At 39.3% G+C, this 19,553-nt stretch overlaps 1 long non-coding RNA gene across 1 annotated transcript in view; it reads left to right on the forward strand.

The window, feature by feature from the left end:
- LOC128584875 (uncharacterized) overlaps window positions 1-16,271 on the forward strand; it is a 46,735-nt gene extending 30,464 nt beyond the window's left edge. The window contains exons 2-3 of the long non-coding RNA XR_008379751.1: window positions 1,918-2,039; window positions 13,367-16,271. This is a non-coding gene — a long non-coding RNA (uncharacterized LOC128584875). The remainder of the gene's footprint in view (window positions 1-1,917; window positions 2,040-13,366) is intronic.
- Window positions 16,272-19,553: the final 3,282 nt, after the last annotated feature.

Consider the following 19,553-nt stretch of genomic DNA (forward strand, 5'->3'; position numbering starts at 1 on the left):
ATCTGTCTTACATAGTAAATGGTACTTAAATTGGACTTTGATTAAAAACAACAACAGCAAAATTATTCATGCTTGCTTTAGATTGTGAAACCCCTAGAGGCAGGCTGTGGGTTTTACTGAAGCTTTAGAATCGATTTCCACATGTCCAGAACATGACACCAGAGGCCTCTTGGTCAAGAATCAAGGCACAGTGCACCTGGTGATATTCTGGCTACACAGAATATCTTGCTTATGTAGTAAGATATTCTACTGCATCTTGCTTATGTAGTAAAGGAAGACTATTGGTGAGTGGAGAAAACCCCTCTTTTTATTTGTTTGTTTTGCTTATTGGTAAAGTGGAAAAGATTAAAGATCTTTAATCACTGTTGGAATGAAAATGACCTTATAGTTTTCCTGTCTCTAAATGACCTTTCTCCATTTGTGTCCAGGAAATATTCACAAGTCAGCTAAATAAAAAGTCCTGCAGTTGTGCTTTCAAAACAAGTATTACCTGGGAGATCATTGACTGCAGTGTGGCTGCCTTAGAGAGAGCTGAGGTGGTGGGTGGGGTTGGAGGATGCTGTAGCTATAGACTTGGAAGGAAGGTTGTACAAGGATGGAAGTGGGCAAAAACCCCACAAGCACTGAGATCATTAGGAAAATTAAATTAGGAGCAAACATTGTATTTAATCATTTTACCTTCTCTTCTAAGCTATTTTGTGAATTTTTCCTTATTTGAGTCTCATGACAGGCATGTAAGGTAGTAAGGACAATATCTGCAATTAACAGAGGGATAAAGTGATACAGCAAGGGAAGTGAGTGACTTACTTAAAGTCATTGACTGTTAAGCATGGGAACTCACATGCCTGTTCCACTGGCTCTTTCTACCAAACTATCTTCTGCTTGCTTTAAGGTGCTTATTTTAATTTAATTTAATTGTATTTTACTTTGAGACAGAGTCTCAAGCTATGGCCCTGGGTAGAGGTCCTTAGTGTCACAGCTCACAGCAAACTCAAACTCTTGGGCTTAAGCGATTCTCTTGCTTCAGCCTCCCAAGCAGCTGGAACTACAGGTGCCTGCCATAGTGCCTGGCTATTTTTTGTTGTTGTTGTAGTTGTCGTTGTTGTTTAGGAGGCCCAGGCCTCATGGGATCTTCCTGAGCTATAGATCCTCCCAGGTTTCTTTTGTGGAGCAAGGCAAAGCCTCTTCTGCTGTTTAGCTTTGTTCGCCATGTTTTCCCCTTCCAGGAATTTGGTCCAGAAAGTGGGGGTCAGAATACAAGAGTCTGACTATCTGTTCTCCCTTCCTCCATTTACTCTTTTTTCCCATAACCCCATGAGATGAACCTCCCCTTCCAAGTATGCTTCCTACTTCCTGAAATTTCTCTGCTCCTGGCTTTTAGTAAAACTCTATGATTTAGTTGATTGGTTCTACCTCTACTTATGTTAATGGGAAATAAAGTCATTTTAAAAAATTGTTTTCTATATTCTCTAAGTTTGCCTTTTAAAACTCAAAATCAGCTTGGCGCCCATAGCACGGCTTGCCAGCCACATATGCCAAAGGTGGCAGGTTCGAACTTGACCTGGGCCGGCTAAACAATAGCTAAACAACTGCAACAACAACAAAGAATTAAAACTCAAAAATCTAATTTTTGCAGTAAAAAAATGAAACATGGGCTCTTTCTTCACTCTACTTTCCTACTGTAAGAATCCTAATGTCTAAGGAAAAAGGATGCTTCACACAGAATGAGGTGTAGAGACATATAAGGAGGAGCAAAAGAGAAAATCACATCAATATACTTCAAAAATATTTTCTTTGTTACATATGCATAGAAAAATAACCTAGAAAAATATACACCAAAATGTTAATCATGGCCCTCTTTGGATAGTGGATTTCAGTTATTTTATTCTTTATATCCTCTTTTTTTTTTTTTTTTAGACAAAATCTTGCTCTGTTGCCCCAGCTAGAGTGTAGTGGCATCATCACAGCTCACTGAAACCTCAAATTCCTGGGTTCAAGAGATCCCCCTGCCTCAGCCTCCTGAGTAGCTGGGACTACAGGTGTGTGATACCATATCTGGCTAATTTTTCTATTTTTGGTAGAGATGGGTCTCACTCTTGCTAAGGCTGTTCTCAAGTCAGATTATAATTTTTCCAAAGTTGCATTGTCTGTTCTATAGATAGGCTCAGTGAAACAGAAAATTCATCACAATGAAGAACTGAAAAGTTCTGTTTGGCTCTGGAATACATAAAATATGGGGGTGGAAGGGTTGGAAAGCTAAGGTTGATATTATTAAAAGCTTAAAGGACACAGAGTATGAGTGCATGTGGAGGATGGTAGGGTAAAATTTCACATTTTATTGTGGATAATAAACTTTCTCAGATGGACAACATTGGACAAAGAAAAGATGTGTGTCCTCTTGAATCTTTCTTACTTCAACTTCATCATGTCTGTAAGTACACCTAGAGATCTGTCATGTCTTCATGTAGGAAATGAAAGCTAGGACTAAGATCCTTAATCCTAAAGTTTCTTGTGATCCTATAGGATAAGAATGCAAGAGCCACTCCAAAGCAGTAGGTCTGTCATCTTTTGGGTGTCATAGGTTTGGTCATTTGAATCTGTAATCAGAGTTATGGTCTCTTTTCTGAAAAATATTACTTAAAATTTCTAAGGGTATGCAAAGACCCTGAAGCATTTCAAATATCCACAGTGTCTCAGTAAGCTGGGTTTCTATAACAAAGTACCACAGACTGGGTGTCTTAAACAACAAACTTTTTTTTTCTAATTTCAGATTAACGTGAGGGTATAAACAATTAGGTTACATTGTTTGTGTTTGCTAGGTGTCCCATATACCTTACATTGTGCCCATTAGGTGAAAGCTTACCAATACCCTCCCTCATCCCCTTTTCTCCTCTCCCCCCCCTTGAGTTTAATTCAGTTTTTCTGTCATGTGGACTTGTTGTTATTCATCTACTGGTTTCATATTAGTATTGAGTACATTGGATGCTTACTTCTTCATTCTGTGATACTTTACTAAGGAGAATGTTCTTCAACTCCATCTAGATAAATACAAAAGATGTAAAGTCTCCTTTTCTTTTATGGCTGAATAATATTCCATGGTATAATACCACAATTTATTAATCCATTTATCGGTTGAAGAATACTGGTTTGATTCCACATTTTGGCAACTGTGAATTGAGCTGCCATAAACATTCTAGTGCAAATGTCCTTATGGTAAAATGATTTTTTTACTTCTGGGTAAATAAATATTAATTTCCCACTGTTCTGGGGTCTGGGAAGTCTTAAGACCAAGGTGCTAAATGGTGGGAAGAAAAACTGAGACAGGAAAAGACAGAGAACTATCTCTATCTCTCACTCTTAAGGGTACTAAATCCCATCATGAGGGTTCCACTCTGATGAACTAATCTAACCCTAATTACCACTTGAAGGCCCCACCTCCAAATACCACCACAATGGGGGTAGGGCTTATGAATTTTGGGAGAACACAAACATGTAGCCCATAGCATGCAGATGGCCTCCAGATTGAGTACCCCTGCTTTAGGAAACTTCCCCTCTGTATTACTCACTGGAGTTTTGGCTTCTGGGTCACAGCCTTATCTCTTGTTCTGATAACTAAGTGGGACAACATAGCCTTTGAAAGATCTCTTAACCCTATAAAGAAGCCAGAGTCTCACTCTATTGCCCAGGGTAGAGTGCCGTGGTGTCAGTCTAGGTCATTTCACATTTTATTGTAAATAAATAAAGGCCTAGGTCATGGCAACCTCAAACTCCTCCCTTAGCCTTCTGAGAAGATGGGACTACAGGTGCCTGCCACAACATCTGGCTATTTTTTTCTATTTTTAGTATAGATGGAGTCTTGCTATGTTGCTCAGGCTGGTCTCAAACTCCTGAATTCAAGCAATCCTCCCATCTTGGCTTCTGGAGTGCTAGGATTACAAGTGTGAGCCACTTTGCCTGGCCTGACTTCAATATTTTGAAAAGAAAACTTTAAAATAGTACTTAATTAATATTTATTTGGTTGGGCGGCACCTGTGGCTCAAAGGAGTAGGGCGCTAGCCCCATATGCCGGAGGTGGTGGGTTCAAACACAGCCCTGACCAAAAACTGTAAAAAAAAAAAAATATATATATATATATATATATATATATTTGGTTATAAGAGAAGACCAAATGTATTTTCCTCTTATTGAGGATATATTTAACTGAACATTTTTATCCTTAGTATGTAAAAATCTTGTGATCTTGGTTTTCTAGAAGAGATCTGATTGGAAATCAATTGTTTCTTATAGAACATCAATTGTTTGATAGAAGTTGAGAGAGAGGGAGTCAGAGATGTAGTGAAAACTCCTCTCACAATAGTGGAAGTGGTAAGGGTTGTGCCTTGGCTTAGATCAGTAGACAAGCTGGGTCCCCACAGTTGGCCGGTTGCACAAGGCCTGTGATGGGCTCAGTGGCTGGGCCAGGGTGAATCTCTGGAAGCCTTTGGCTCCCTCTGCAGAGGCAACACAGGATGACTTCCCAGTTTTGAGGGACGCTGTGTGTGTCTCCAGCCAAGAGATGCCTCCTTGTCTCCCTTCCAAATGTGATTTTCTCTTCTCACTGCAACTTTACCCTTGCTGAGAAAAATTCACTTGTCTTGTTGGGAGGAGAAGTGAGGCCTAAAACATAGGTGAGTTTTTGCAAGGATATACACTGGACTGCTTTAAACCTATTTTCTGGTTGTGTTACGGGCTCTGTGCCTTCTTTCTGTTGCTTTATTCCCCTTTTTAACTTCCTACGTTGAGACTAACTCCCAGGAGAATGTGCGACTTCCTCCTGTCAAAACTAACTCTGGAGAGAAGGCTTGGTAAAGTCATCCATGCAGTGATAATAATGATTAGTACTAACCTGCAAGAGCCTTTGTATTTTATCCTAGAAGAACCTCATTAAGAGGTGAAACTCCAACATAAAGTTTCAGGTTTCAGATAGTAGATAGGGCAGTCATCCAAGGGCAGCCAGCTCCCTCAACACCATTAAAATAACAGTCTTCACAGGCTGTAGTTTATTGCTGTTAATCTCAAATATGAGACCGTACATGACTATATGAACATGATTTAACATAATTTTAAGGAGAAGGAAAAAAGCTGTCACCCTCTAAACTGGCTTATTCTAGCTTTTTTTGAAAGCTAGAAATTTTGAGAGTCAAATAGTGGAGCCTAAGGAGATAGTTATCTTTTAGCTTCCCAGAAGAAGATTTCAATCTCTTTTGGCTTTCTTCCAAAAATATCTGAACAGGACATTAAATGGTTGAGAAGCCAAAGTTTTCAATGTTAAGTAACTGTGATCAGTCCTCTGCATTAATTTTTGGGAAAGACTAAATTATGAAAAGTTTTACATGAAGGCAAGTAGTTCTATGAGTTTTTTCCATTTTGTTTTGTGGGAATATGGCAGATTTTGTTTTAGTTAATGTTTTTCGTCTTTGTTTTTTAAACCGCGGATGGAGAAAAAGAAAATGCTTTGCTGGCATACAGCAAACTTTCCCAGAAAACTCTCTTTGGCCGTGGACTAAGTACAACACACATAGTGCCAAAAGGGGTTTTATGCCTTCCTTTTTTTTTTTTTTCTCCTGCAAAGAAAAAAAAAATGAACATAGGATCAAAATAAAGCTAGAATGAAAACCATATTTCCATCTCATCAGTTAGGTTTTTATTTTGCATTTAATAATCACTTCAAGGGTTTGTTTTTGCAAAAATGAAATCAAATAACCAAACTACCATCTTTCTCTTGCACTTCCAGAAGAGAAAATTAGCAGGGCATTCTGTGAGCTGAAATGATGTTGCGATGTTGGCCAGGCATATTTATAAACCTCGTAATTTGGCCAGTAGCTCCCAGGCAGCCTCCGGTGAGCCATGATGGTTGAAATAGTCCTTCTGAAGACAACAGGGACACTGCCCTGTTCCAGCAGGCTCTTGATGACCTGTGTGCTGATTACTTGTACAGCAGGTTGGTCCTGGTTGGGTGTCAGCCCCAGCTCCAGTCTTTAAAATCCAGGCCCCACAAACCCTTTCTGTCTTTAACACAGCAATCCATTCTTTTGATTGGAACTATCTCCTGCCCAGACAAATCAGATGAAGTCGTGAGGACATGTTTCTTTCTACCAAGGATAACTGACCCGGGGGGTGGAACAGTGAAGTAAACAAAACTTTCTTAGAATTCACATTTTTCTAATTTTAAGCAAGACTGATTCTCCCTAACCCCTCCCTGAATCTCAACTTTCTACTCTGGAAAATAAGGACGGTTTTCGATTATTTTATAGAAAGACATATCTGTGTTCATATAGTCTCACACCCTCTATGTTGTGAACATAAACATTACATTTAAACTTCATGGAGATTGGGGCAAGAATTCCTAAGCATAAAAATAGTTGGCAAGGAGGAAACTCACCAAACAAACTATTGTATCAATAGAACACACTTTGTAAAAATGTAATACTTCTCTATGACTAGAGAAACTATATAAAATCAAAAGTTAAATGACTAACGGGAAAATACAACACACACAACAGGAAAAGATTAATATGCCTATCAGCAAGAAATTCTTACATAACAATAAGAAAAAAAATTGCTATACTATTCCATCATAAATATAGGCAAACAAGGCAGTCTTGAAGAACAGACTGAAGAACTTACACTATGAAATATTGTAATCAAGACACTGTAATATTGGCATCAGAATACAAAAACCAATCAATTATTGGGACAAAACGGAGAATCCAGAAACAGAACCTATGTATGTATGGTCATCTGATTTCTGACAAAGGCAATAAATATTGTAGGGTAGAGGGTGAAAGAAGTTCCTCCTCACGTCTGTCATCCTAGGACTTGGGATGCTGAGTCAGGTAGATTGCCTGAGCTCACAGGTTCGAGACCAGCCTAAGCTAGAGTGAGACCCCCCTTCTCTAAAAATAGCCGGGCATTGTGGCAGGTGCCTGTAGTCCCAGCTACTCGGGAGGCTGAGGCAATTGAGCCCAAGAGTTTGAGGTTGCTGTAAGTTACAATGCCACAGCACTCTACCAAAAGTGACAAAGTAAGACTCTGCCAAAAAAAAAAAAAAAAAAGAAGTTCCTCCCATTAAATGGTGCTGGATGAATTAACCATCTCTATGGAAGACAATGCATCTGGACCCCTACTTCAGTGCCATACACAAAAATCGATTGCAAATGGATTATAGAAGTAAATGTGAAAGAATAAAAATAAAACTTTCATAGGAAACACAGAAGAACATCTTCATGATCTTGAAATCGGCTAAGATTATTTAAACAGGCATAAAAATACTTACCATTAAAGGAAAAAATTGATTAATGACTGTATTAAAACAAAAACTTCTTTTAATTCAAATACCAATGGGAGAGTGAAAAAAGGACCCCACAGAATAAAATAAAAAGATATTCATATACATATTTCTAACTTACTACATAGAAAAATGGACAAAAATTTCAATAGATACTTTATAAAAGAGTATGTCTACATGGCCAATGACCATACAAAAAGATGCTCAGCATTAGTTACCAGAAAAATTCAAATTAAAACCACAATGAGACATCTTTAACACATCCACCAGAATGGCTAAAATTAAAAAGACTCACAATTCCAAATGTTGACAAGGATGTGAAGCAATTATAACTCTCATACCTTGCTGAAGGGTGTAAATTGGTGTGACCATTTTTGGAAAATGTTTGGTGATATCTATCAAAACTAAATATACATACCCAGCAATTCTAACAGAAATTGGGCATTTTCCAAAAAACATATCATAGCAATACTACTCATAATAGCATCAAATGGGAAAACTGCTCAAATGTCCATCGTGGATATACATTGTGGTATATTCACACAATAGTATCCTATCAGCAGTGTGAAGGAACAATCTACGACTAAATGCAACATATTAATATGGAAAAGAAGCCAGACACCAAAGAGTACAAAACTTATGACTCCATTTATATAAAGTACAAAAAGGAAACCACTTCTTTTGTTCTGTTGGTGAGAGTGTCAATAATTCATTATGAAAGATTTTTTGGCAAAATAGCAACATGGGTCAAAATCTTAAAAAAGTCATGTCTTTTGACTTCTTGAACTCTCTGCTAAAGAAAGAATCACAGGAGGCGGCGCCTATGGCTCAGTCGGTAAGGCGCTGGCCCCATATACTGAGGGTGGCGGGTTCAAACCCGGCCCCGGCCAAAACTGCAACCAAAAAAATAGCCGGGCGTTGTGGCAGGCACCTGCAGTCCCAGCTACTCGGGAGGCTGAGGCAAGAGAATCGCTTAAGCCCAGGAGTTGGAGGTTGCTGTGAGCTGTGTGATGCCACAGCACTCCACCAAGGGCGATAAAGTGAGACTCTGTCTCTACAAAAAAAAAAAAAAAGAAAGAATCACAGATGCCCATGTACATTTATATCAAAATATATTCATGCGAGGATTCTTACAACTAAAAAATTGGACACTGATACGTATTGATAATAGAGAAGTGGTTAAATAGACTTTGGTATATCTGCATTGATGAACTATTAAACAGTCACTATAGATCACACTTTGGAAGAATATTTAAGAACTTTCAGTAGTCATATTTAATGTCAGGTGAAACATGAAGAATAGAAAATTATTTAAATAATAAATTCCAATTTTATGATCTATGTGCTCGCATAATTCATCCATCTTCCCATTCAAACAAATATGCATAGATACATAAAGTAAGTAAGGAAATACACACCAGGCCCAAACTGGTCATTTCTGTAAAGTGTAATTATAGAGCATTTACCCTGTCTTCATTTTACGTTTTTCCATGTTAGTCCCTAGGGTTAACTCAAAGGCACCGTCATAGCTGTGAGCCTATCATTCACTAGGACTCAATACCTCTTTCTTTTTTCTGGAGAATTCAATTAGCATTAACTGTTTTGTTTTTTTATTTTAATGGAGATTTTGTAGGAATTTTACACCATATGGTCCACAGCACTTCATGTATTTTCTTCAGTTGTGCCTTATCTGTCAGTTCTTAAAAGCCACAGGACAAACAAGATTTCCCTACTGTTATCTTTCTCCTGGGCAGCAGCTTAGACAGGCTGGTTTCTAGTTTCTTCAATTCTAGGCCTCCCCTGCTCCAGGCCTCCAAATTGCTGTCCCTTTCTCAACGGAGAACAATAATTTACTTCTCCAAATATGCATACATCTATTTGGAAACCAGACTTATAAAAACAAACAAAAATTCTTATCATAAGCAATTGTCAAGCTTTCTATAATAAGTTCCTATTACTTTCAGAATCAGAAAATTCCAAATATTCCTACCAACTCAGTAGGGAGAAATTTTTCTTTAGGCAGCAGCAGTATTAATGAAAGTATGTAATTTTCAAGACAAAGTCAGACTGGTTAAAATTAACCTTAGGCACTCTGGGAGGCTGAGGCAGGTGATAGCTCGAACTCAGGAGTTCAAGACCAGCCTGAGCAAGAGTGAGACCCTGTCTCTACTAAAAATAAAAAACTGAGGCAAGAGGGTCACTTGAATCCAGGAGTTTGAGGTTGCTGTGAGCCATGATGCCTTGGGACTCTACCGAGGGCAAAAAAAAAAAAAAAAAAAAATTAATCTTATCCCCATGCATATCAAGAAAAAAATTATTTGATATTTTGAATTATATGTGCAGCACCTCCCCTTGGTGAGAGCAGAGATCGAAGAATTATTTGTGTTGGTATTAACTTTATGTAACATTGATCAATAATGAGATTAAACAGTCAATTCTGAACTCTGAGAAAATAGTGGCATGAGGAAGAACAAGACATAGGTGGCTAGAAATAATTTCTGCTTGGTTTTATTGGCAGCATAATTATTTTCCTAAAATTACTCTGAACTAATGCTGGATGCTGAATTAATGTACTCCATCCATCCACCCACCTAGGAAATACGTACGACCTTCCATGTGCCAGGCACTGTTGCAGGATATGGGACGTGTCAGTAAACAAGGTACATAAGTCCCTTCATTTATGGAGTATATGGGGATGTGTACAGAGGGATTTTTTTTTTTTTGAAATATAGTCAGATGTATTTCTGTATTTTCTAAATTTTTCTGCCATGAGATTTCCCACACACTGCAACAGTGAGTTTCAGAGCTTTAGGAGGAGATACTGTATCTGCTTTTTCCTCCTAAGTTACTACTCAGCTTTTCTCCCCCCAGCAAGAAAATTATTATAAAAGCCTGGTGTCATTAAAAAAAAAAAAAAAAAACTGTCTAGGGCGGCGCCTGTGGCTCAGTCGGTAGGGCGCCGGCCCCATATGCCGAGGGTGGCAGGTTCAAACCCGGCCCCGGCCAAACTGCAACCAAAAAATAGCCGGGCGTTGTGGTGGGCGCCTGTGGTCCCAGCTGCTCGGGAGGCTGAGGCAGGAGAATCGCTTAAGCCCAGGAGTTGGAGGTTGCTGTGAGCTGTGTGAGGCCACAGCACTTTGCTGAGGGCCATAAAGTAAGACTCTGTCTCTACAAAAAAAAAAAAAAAAAAAAAAAACTGTCTAATTTTTCTTTGTTTTGGTCATCAATGACAAAGCCTGAAGGACTCGCACACACCATACTATTTCTTCCATAAAGCAAAGGATACCTCTATCCAAATCTGGCTGCTGTAGAGTAAGGAACCCAGAGAACATCAGTGCCGGCATTTTGGGAGGTGGTGCAGCAGTGGGGAGAGCAGATGAGGGCGTTTCAGTAGACTGGAGAAGAAGCGAGCCCAGCAGGTGGGGACACCAGGGTTGGGACGGAGCTCCAGTTATGGGTGCTAGCAAATCAGCCCAATTGTCAGATGGGATGAGCCTTCTGTCTCCAATCCAGGAAACCATGTGGTCCAGTCACTCTACAACGAAGACCAGCAAGTGTTCAAAGGACATGGTATGGATTCCAGTAATGCCTTCACTGCCGTGTGCTCGAATGAGTGGTACCCCAGTTCTGCATACCCATTTGCCATCTTTAAAGGAAGCAGGGGGAAGAAGAAGGAATCTGAAATAGTGAACATTTTATCCACCAAAAGACCCAATATTTACTAAAAGCCTTGGCTAGGAGAGGTTGGCCCTAAGGACCAACGGGCTTGGTTACCTCTATCATGCTTCTGATGGTTTCCTATCACTTTTCCTAGGACATGCCTCATACGCCCTAATTTCCTCTACTTACATTTGACCTCCATTCTCAAGCAAAATTCTCATTTTATCTTTGCTGTGTTCTCAGTTAACAGTGTAAAGGAAAAATGGCCATCATATTAATCCAAAATATTATATAAATTTCGATAAGAATTTAAAAATTAGACCAAAGTGTCTCATGCCTGTAATCCTAGCACTCTGGCAGGCTGAGGTAGGAGGATCGCTTGAGCTCAGGAATTTGAGACAAGCCTGAGCAAGAGTAAGACTCTTGTCTCTACTAATAACAGAAAAAAATAAGCAGACATGGTGGTATGCGTCTGTAGCCCCAGCTACTTGGGAGGCTGAGGCAGGAGGATTGCTTCATCTCAGGAGTTTGAGGTTGCAGTGAGCTAGGCTGAAGGCATTGCATTCCAACAGGAGTGATGGAGACTCTGTCTAAAAAAAAAAAAAAAGAAAAACATATATATAAAGAATGGATAATGATAGAAACCTAACTGGAAAAAATAATCTAAAAATCATGAGAATGAAAGAGAAATTAACAGAAATTAAAAATTTTAAAGGACCCCATGATAGAAGTGTTCTAAAACTGTGTTGTGGTGATGGTTTTACAATTCTCTGAATTAATTAACAATCATGTAATTTTGTGCTGTTCAATATTAGCCACATGTGGGTATTAACATTTAAATTTAGGTTTTTTTGTTTGTTTTTTGAGATGGAATTTCACTTTGTTTCCCTTAGTAGAGTTCACAGCATCCTTAAACTCTTGGGCTCTTGAATTCTTGGCCTCAGCCTCCTAAGTAGCTGGGGCTACAGGTGCCCACCACAATGCGCAGCTCCTTTTTCTATTTTTAGTGCAGACAGAGTCTCACTCTTGCTGAGGCTGGTCTCAACCCCTGAGCTCAAGCAATCCACCCACTTTGGCCTCCAGGAGTGCTAGGATTACAGGTGTGAGCCAACATGCCCGACCCTTAAATTTTTTAAATAAAAAATTTATTTTGGGGTGGTGTCTGTGGCTCAGTGAGTAGGGCGCTGGCCCCATACCAAGGATGGCGGGTTTGAACCTGGCCCTAGCCAAACTGCAACAAAACAATAGCTGAGCGTTGTGGCAGGCACCTGTAGTCCCAGTTACTTGGGAGGCTGAGGCAAGAGAATCACCTAAGCCCAAGAGCCAGAGGTTGCTGTGAGCTGTGATAACACGGCACTCTACTGAGGGCAACAAAGTGAGACTCTGTCTCTACAAAAAAAAAAAATATATATATATATATTTTGGATATGAAGTCCTGTTTTGTTACTCAGGCTGGAGTGCGGTGACATGATCATAGCTCCCTGTACCCTCAAACTTTGGAGTTCCAGTTATCCTTCCACCTCAGCCTCCCAAGAAGCTGAGTCTAAAGGCATGTGCCCCAGTGCCTGGCTAAATTTAAATTTATTAAAATTGTATTACTACAAAGCTACAATAATCAAAACAATACAATATTTGACACAAGAATATAGATAGATAGATAGATAGATAGATAGATAGATAGATAGATAGATAAAGTGAAATAGAATTGAGTGTCCAGAAATAAACTGATAAATCTATGGTCAATTGATTTTCAGCAAAGGTGCCAAGAACATTCAAAGAAAAAAGAATAGTCTCTTCAACAAATGGTGCTAGGACAGTGGATAACCACATGCAAAAGAATAAAGTTAGACCCTTACATAACACCTTATATGAAAATGAACTCAAAATGCATCAAACGTCTGAAAGCATTTAGGAATTCATCCTCAGGAAGTAATTGGATAAAGATACAAAGGTGTATATATAAAGATGTTTGTCATTGTAGTGTTTGCAATAGTAAAAAATTGGCAATTGCCTGAATAAAAAAATTTTTTTTAAGTTGATTTAAAAAAATAAAAGAATGAGAGATGAGATACAAGAGAGAAAAAACTATTTTGAAATAGGGTGATTGGTGGGTCCACACCTAAGGTGCATCTTGGAAGGGTGCAGGTGAAGTTTACTAAGTGTAGAGTATAAGGGTTTGAACACAATAATTAAGAAAATGCCATGAAGGCTATGTTAACCAGTTCGGTGAAAATATTTCAGACTTTATATGGAACCAGCACATTGTACCTCATGATTGCATTATTGTACACAGCTATGATTTAATAAAAAAAAAAAAAAACTATTTTGAAATAGGCAAAGAGTAGATGTTTCTAATAAAGACTTGTTTATTTTCCTAAGTGGCAGCATTTACCACGAACTGAGGAGGGAAAGAGTGGAATGCCATATGATGACCTGGATATGTGACACCCTCACATCCATGAACACCCAGGGGGTTGCACTCCTGGCGAAGGACCTCTTTCTCCTGTGAAGATTGGGCCTGGCTCCTTGGTTCTATAAATACACATCATCTTCTTCCTTCCTTTAAATAGCATTATTCATCTTTCCCTTTGAAGACTGGAAATTTATCTTCTTTATCAAAAAATATCCAGTTGAAGGGAAAACTTTATGAGGAAGACCCCCCTAGCAATTGCAGCAACACCAAAAATCAATAACTGGGATTTGATCAAGCTAAAAATCTTTTGCACAGCTAAGGGTACCATAAACAAAGCAAACAACCTTTGGAATGGGAGAAGATTTTTGCATGTTATGAATCTGACAAAGGCCTGATAACTAGAATCTACAGAGAACTCAAATTAAACAATAAGAAAAGTGCAAACAACCTTCTCTAAAAGTGGGCAAGAGATTTAAACAGAAACTTCTCTGAGGATAACAGATGAAAAGCCAACAAACACATGAAAAAATGCTCGTCTTTAATCATCAGAGAAATCAAACCACTCTAAGATATCACCTAATTCCAGCAAGATTAGCCCACATCACAAAGTCCCAAAACACCAGATGCTGGCATGGATGTGGAGAGAAGTAAACACTTCTACACTGCTGGTGGGATTGCAAACTAATACAGCCTTTTTGGAAAGAAGTATAGAGAATCCTTAAAGATCTAAAGGTAGACATTCCATTTAATCCTGAAATCCCCTTACTAGGTATCTATCTAGAACAGCGGTTCTCAACCTGTGGGTGCAACCCCTTTGGGGGTCAAAAGATCCTTTCACAGGGGTCACCTAAGACCATCCTGCATATCAGATATTTACATTATGATTTATAACAGTCACAAAATTACAGTTAAGAAGTAGCAATGAAAATAATTTTATGGTTGGGGGTCACTACAACGTGAGGAACTGTATTAAAGGGTTATGGCATTAGGGAGGTTGAGAACCACTGATCTAGAAGAACAAAAATCATTTTACCACAAAGACATTTGCACCAGATATTTACTGTGGCTCAATTAATAATTGCCAAGTTGTGGAAGCAACCTAAGTGCCCATCAACCCATGAATGGATCAACATGCTGTGATTTGCATACCATGGAATACTATTCAGCCATTAAAAAGATGGAGACTTTACATCTTTTACATTTATCTGGATGGAGTTCAAATACTAAATTCTGGCTTGGCAACTGTAGCTCAAGCAGCTAGGGTGCCAGCCACATACACCAGAGCTGGAGGGTTCGAGTCCAGCCTGGGCCCGCCAAACAACAATAATGACAACTACAACCAAAAAAAAATAGCTGGGTGTTGTGGCAGGCATCTGTAGTCCCAGCTACTTGGGAGGCTGAGGCAAGAGAATCCCTTAAGCCCAAGAGTTGGAGTTTGCTGTGAGCTGTGATGCCATCGCACTCTATCCAGGGTGACAGCTTGAGACTCTGTCTCAAAAAAAAAAAAAAGAAATACTAAATTATTCTTAGTAAAGTATCACAAGAATGGAAAAATATCTAATGTACTCCATATTAATATGAAATCAATATATAAACAATTACATGCTCATAAGAACAATAAAACACTAATATAATCTAGATTGGGGGTAGAGGGAAGTGGGAGGGGGTGGGGGGAAGACCTTTGGCACAGGAGAGAGGGCATGAGGTGGGATCTCGCCTAATGTAAGGGTGTAACATGCCCCCTGGGTGAGGGGCTCTTCTACAAATGGAAATTTACCCTGGAAGTTAGAACAATGTAACCTTATATTAATGTGAAAATAAATAAATAAAAATATCCAGTTGAGACAGTGGGAAAGCATCTCTAGATTCATCAGTCAGATCCTGGGAAGACTGATAACAATAGAATGTTACTTCTCTGGGCATGAGGGTTGAGGAAGAGACATTAGAGAATATAGTAGGTACTTAATAAACCCCGAGATACAGCCAAGGCATCTGGGATATGACCTCAACATGCCCTTAATTGGAATTGAGTACCGCTAAGAGAAAGTACTAGGAACTTGGGTGCCTATGGCTATGGAGACCCTTTTTAGGGAAGCTACTCCAGCCTGGACACACCAACTGGTGCCTAACCTTCCCTGACCATGAGAGAGAATAGAATGTGTCACTCCCGTGTTTCTCCCCGACCTTGCTGGGCACTTTTCAGCCCCATCCTCTTCTTCACCTTGGGACAGAGGAATCAGGAATAAAGCGATACATTTATTAGGCTGAAGAATGATAAAGGAAGGAGGGAAATAGACATCTAGCTAAACCAACCTCATTTAAGGAGAGATGACTTACACAGCTAATTCCATGGTAATGTGGCACCTGGGTACCAGGGTGGGCCTTTTCTTTTCTCTCCTCCTTTCCCTTGACCTTTCTGACCAGTCATACACAATTATTTTTCCAAGTGCACCTCAGAAAACAGTATTTTAATTGCCATTAATCCTCTTTTTTTCTGCTGTCACTTACTTTGGGGCTCCCTAGGGCATTTAGGACCATACATTTCTACAGCGCACTTTGCTGACAGGCCGAAGAGGTGGCTGATTATTAGAAATGCCTTCTTGGGGTCTAGAAAAATTTTCTATCACTCTTCCTCCCAAGTATTTCCTCTACCAGAGGCTAAGTTTTGGAATCCCTCAGATTTTTAAAATTATAGCTTTATTGAGATATAATTCATATAGTATAATTTCAAAGTGTACGTCCAGTGGACTTTAGTATATTCACAGACTTGTGAGACCATGACTATAGTCACATTGAGGACACTTTCATCACCCCAAGAAGAAACCTCATAGCCCTTTGTGCCCAATTCCCATTTCTCTCCAACCTTCTCAGTTCTGGGCAGTCAGATCAGTGGATCCACTTTCTTACTCTGTAAGTTTGCTGGTTCTGGATATTTCACGTAAGTAGAGTCATACAATATATAGTCCTTTGTGACTGGTTTCTTTTACTCAGTGTGATGTTTTCAAGGATTATCCACACCATAGCATGTATCAGCACTTCTTTCTTTTGTACTGCTGACTTATAGTTCATTGTACGAATATACCACATTTTGTATATTCACTCATCAGTTGATAAACATTTGGGTTGTTCCACTTTCTACGTATTATGAATAAGGCTGCTATGAACATTCATGTATAAGTTTTTATATGGACATAGTTTTTCATTTCTCTTGGGTATATACCAAGTAGTGAAAATGCCAGGTCACATGGCGATGGTATGTTTAACATTTTGAGGAAGCATCACATTGTTTTCCCTCATGGTTGAACCATTTTTCAGTGCCATTAGTAGTTTTATTTATTTATTTATTTTTGAGAGAGTCTCACTTTGTCGAGTCACAGATCACAGCAACCTCAAACTCTTGGGCTCAAGCAGTCCTTTTGCCTCAGTTTTTCATTTTTAGTAGAGATGGGGTCTCACTGTTGCTTAGCCCGGTCTCAAACTTGTGAGCTCAAGCAATCCACCCGCCTTGGCCTCCCAGAGTGCTGGGATTACAGGCACGAGCCACTGTGTCCAGCCTTTATTTCTTGTCTTTTGTTGTCATGTACAAGAAACCTTTGACATACTCAAGGTCAGGAGGATTTACACCTATGTTTTGTTAGCTAAGTTCTTAATTAGGTCTTTGACCCATTTTGAGTTTATTTTTGTAGTTAGTGTTAAATAGGGGTGTAACTTCATTCTTTTAGATACCCAGTTGTCCCAGCATCACTTGTTGAAGAGAGTGTTTTTCTCTATTGATTATCTAGTACTCTCCAACAATTAAAAAAAAACAATTATAAAATACCATTTTTCAGAGTTGCAAGGGACCTTAAAATCTATACTGGTCAGTCTTCTTAGTTGCAGACATTAGAATACATCCTAACTATATAATTTGGGGAAAAAATTTACCAAGTATTGGAAGGAAAAGAGTCAGAGACTCAGGTCCAGAGGTTTTCAAACTTGGCTACACACTGGAATCACCAGGGAGCTAATGCCCATGCTAGATCCCGTACCATAAGTCGGATTGCCTGCCATAGAATCCAATATGTTAATCTCCCCAGATGATTCCAATGCAGGGCCAAGATTAAGAATTGGTACTCTAGACCTGTGTCTTGGGGCACATTGGTGTATCATGAGGTGTGGTATGAACAATTTTTTTATTTTTATTTTTTGTGATTTTTGGCCGGGGCTGGATTTGAACCTGCCACCTCCGGCATATGGGACCGGTGCCCTACCCCTTTGAGCCACAGGTGCCGCCCCAGTATGAACAATTTTAAAGACCATTATTTAAATTATTGAAATAAGTATTATTTGAAGAATAATTAATAATAATATTATATAATATACTAATTACTAATTATTCTTCAAATAATACTTCTTTCAATAAGAAAGAATTAAGAATATAGAATTAATAATTCTTATCAGATTAGAATAATTCTTATTAATAATAATTCTTATTATTAGAAGAAGAATTATTTGAAAGAAGTTCAAAGCACAGTAAGTACATTGTTTTTTTACTCTTTTATTTTGAGACAGAATCTTATTATGTCACCCTCAATAGAGTGCCGTGGTGTCATAGTTCACAGCAACCTCCAACTCTTGGGCTTAAGCGATTCTCTTGCCTCGGCCTCCCAAATAACTGGGACTACAGGCACCCGCCATAATGCCCAGCTATTTTTTTGTTGTAGTTGCCATTGTTGTTTGGCAGGCCTGGGCTGGGTTCAAACGCACCATCTCCAGTGTATGTGGCTGATGTCCTAGCCACTGAACTACAGGTGCTGAGCCTTTTTACTCTTTTTTTTTGATCAACATAACTTAGGTGTGCCATGGAAGTTTAACTATAGGTTCAAGTGTGCTGTGAGATTAAAAAAAAGTTAGCACAGCTCTAGACTGAACTCTTAGGAATAACATCTAGAACCACACTGCTGAACTGGCCTGGCGAGGGAGCTGTTCTGCAAGCTACAGCCATTACTGCCAACTCCAGAAACAAATGGTTATCTCTGAGAGCAAAAATGTATGCCCACTGATTAGGCTGTTTCCTTGGGTAGGTCTTTCTGAATCAAGGTTATATATTGGTGCCTTTGGATGGTAGAACCTGGTCATATGCCCACATCCTAGAGGCAATGAAATTTGAGAAAATTCGTTTATTTGTATTTTTCAATGAGAAGGTGAGATTCACAGTGATGAACTATTAAAATGTGATGAGAGCGGCTCCTGTGGCTCAGTTGGTAAGGCGCCAGCCCCAAATACTGAGGGTGGTGGGTTCAAACCCGGCCCCGGCCAAACTGCAACCAAAAAATAGCCGGGCGTTGTGGCAGGCGCCTGTAGTCCCAGCTACTCGGGAGGCTGAGGCAAGAGAATTGCTTAAGCCCAGGATTTGGAGGTTGCTGTGAGCTGTGTGAGGCCATGGCACTCTACCGAGGGCCATAAAGTGAGACTCTGTCTCTACAAAAAAAAAATGTGATGAGATATTAAAAACTTTTTTTTTGAGCAGCCAAGAAAGGTAAAGTCCATTGATTGGTTACAAATAAGGATGTGCATCACAGTTACCTGGGGAACTTTGTAATAATGGCTATTCCAGGGCACATCCCTGTAAAGGCTGGTTCAGTAGGTCTGGACGGGTTCTGGATTCTGTAGGTTGGGACCTCTTGGGAGTCCAGCCTCTCACTTTTAGCGTACATTCCCCCAAACAGAAGCCTTTCACTTGGAATCAGAGATAAGGCTTTCTCTGCACATTATCTCCAGAAAAGCAACAGAATGATGGATTCAGACTAAAGCATAAATGGCCAATACAGCCTTTGCCCAGGACCCTAAATACAGGAACGGTGCACAGAAGGAGGTACATAGAAAGGAGTCTAATGAGTGTTAGGAATATGGTCTTTATTGATCCTCTGGAATAGCCTTTATCCACCCTTGATAGAACTATCTAGTTTGAAAAGCTATATTCAATATTTGAAGACATTCTGCAAATCAAAACAATAGTTTGTTTTATAGTTTCATGATGAAAACAACAGCTAGATGAAATCTTGAAGGCTAGTGGGGGTACACAGAAAGTAGTGATTTCTTATTTTTTTGAGACAAAGTCTTGCCCTCCATATAGTGCTGTGGCATCACAGCTCACAGCAACCTCAAACTCTT

This window comes from Nycticebus coucang, chromosome 4 (genome assembly GCF_027406575.1).
Source record: "Nycticebus coucang isolate mNycCou1 chromosome 4, mNycCou1.pri, whole genome shotgun sequence".
Classification (NCBI taxonomy): Eukaryota; Metazoa; Chordata; class Mammalia; order Primates; family Lorisidae; genus Nycticebus; species Nycticebus coucang.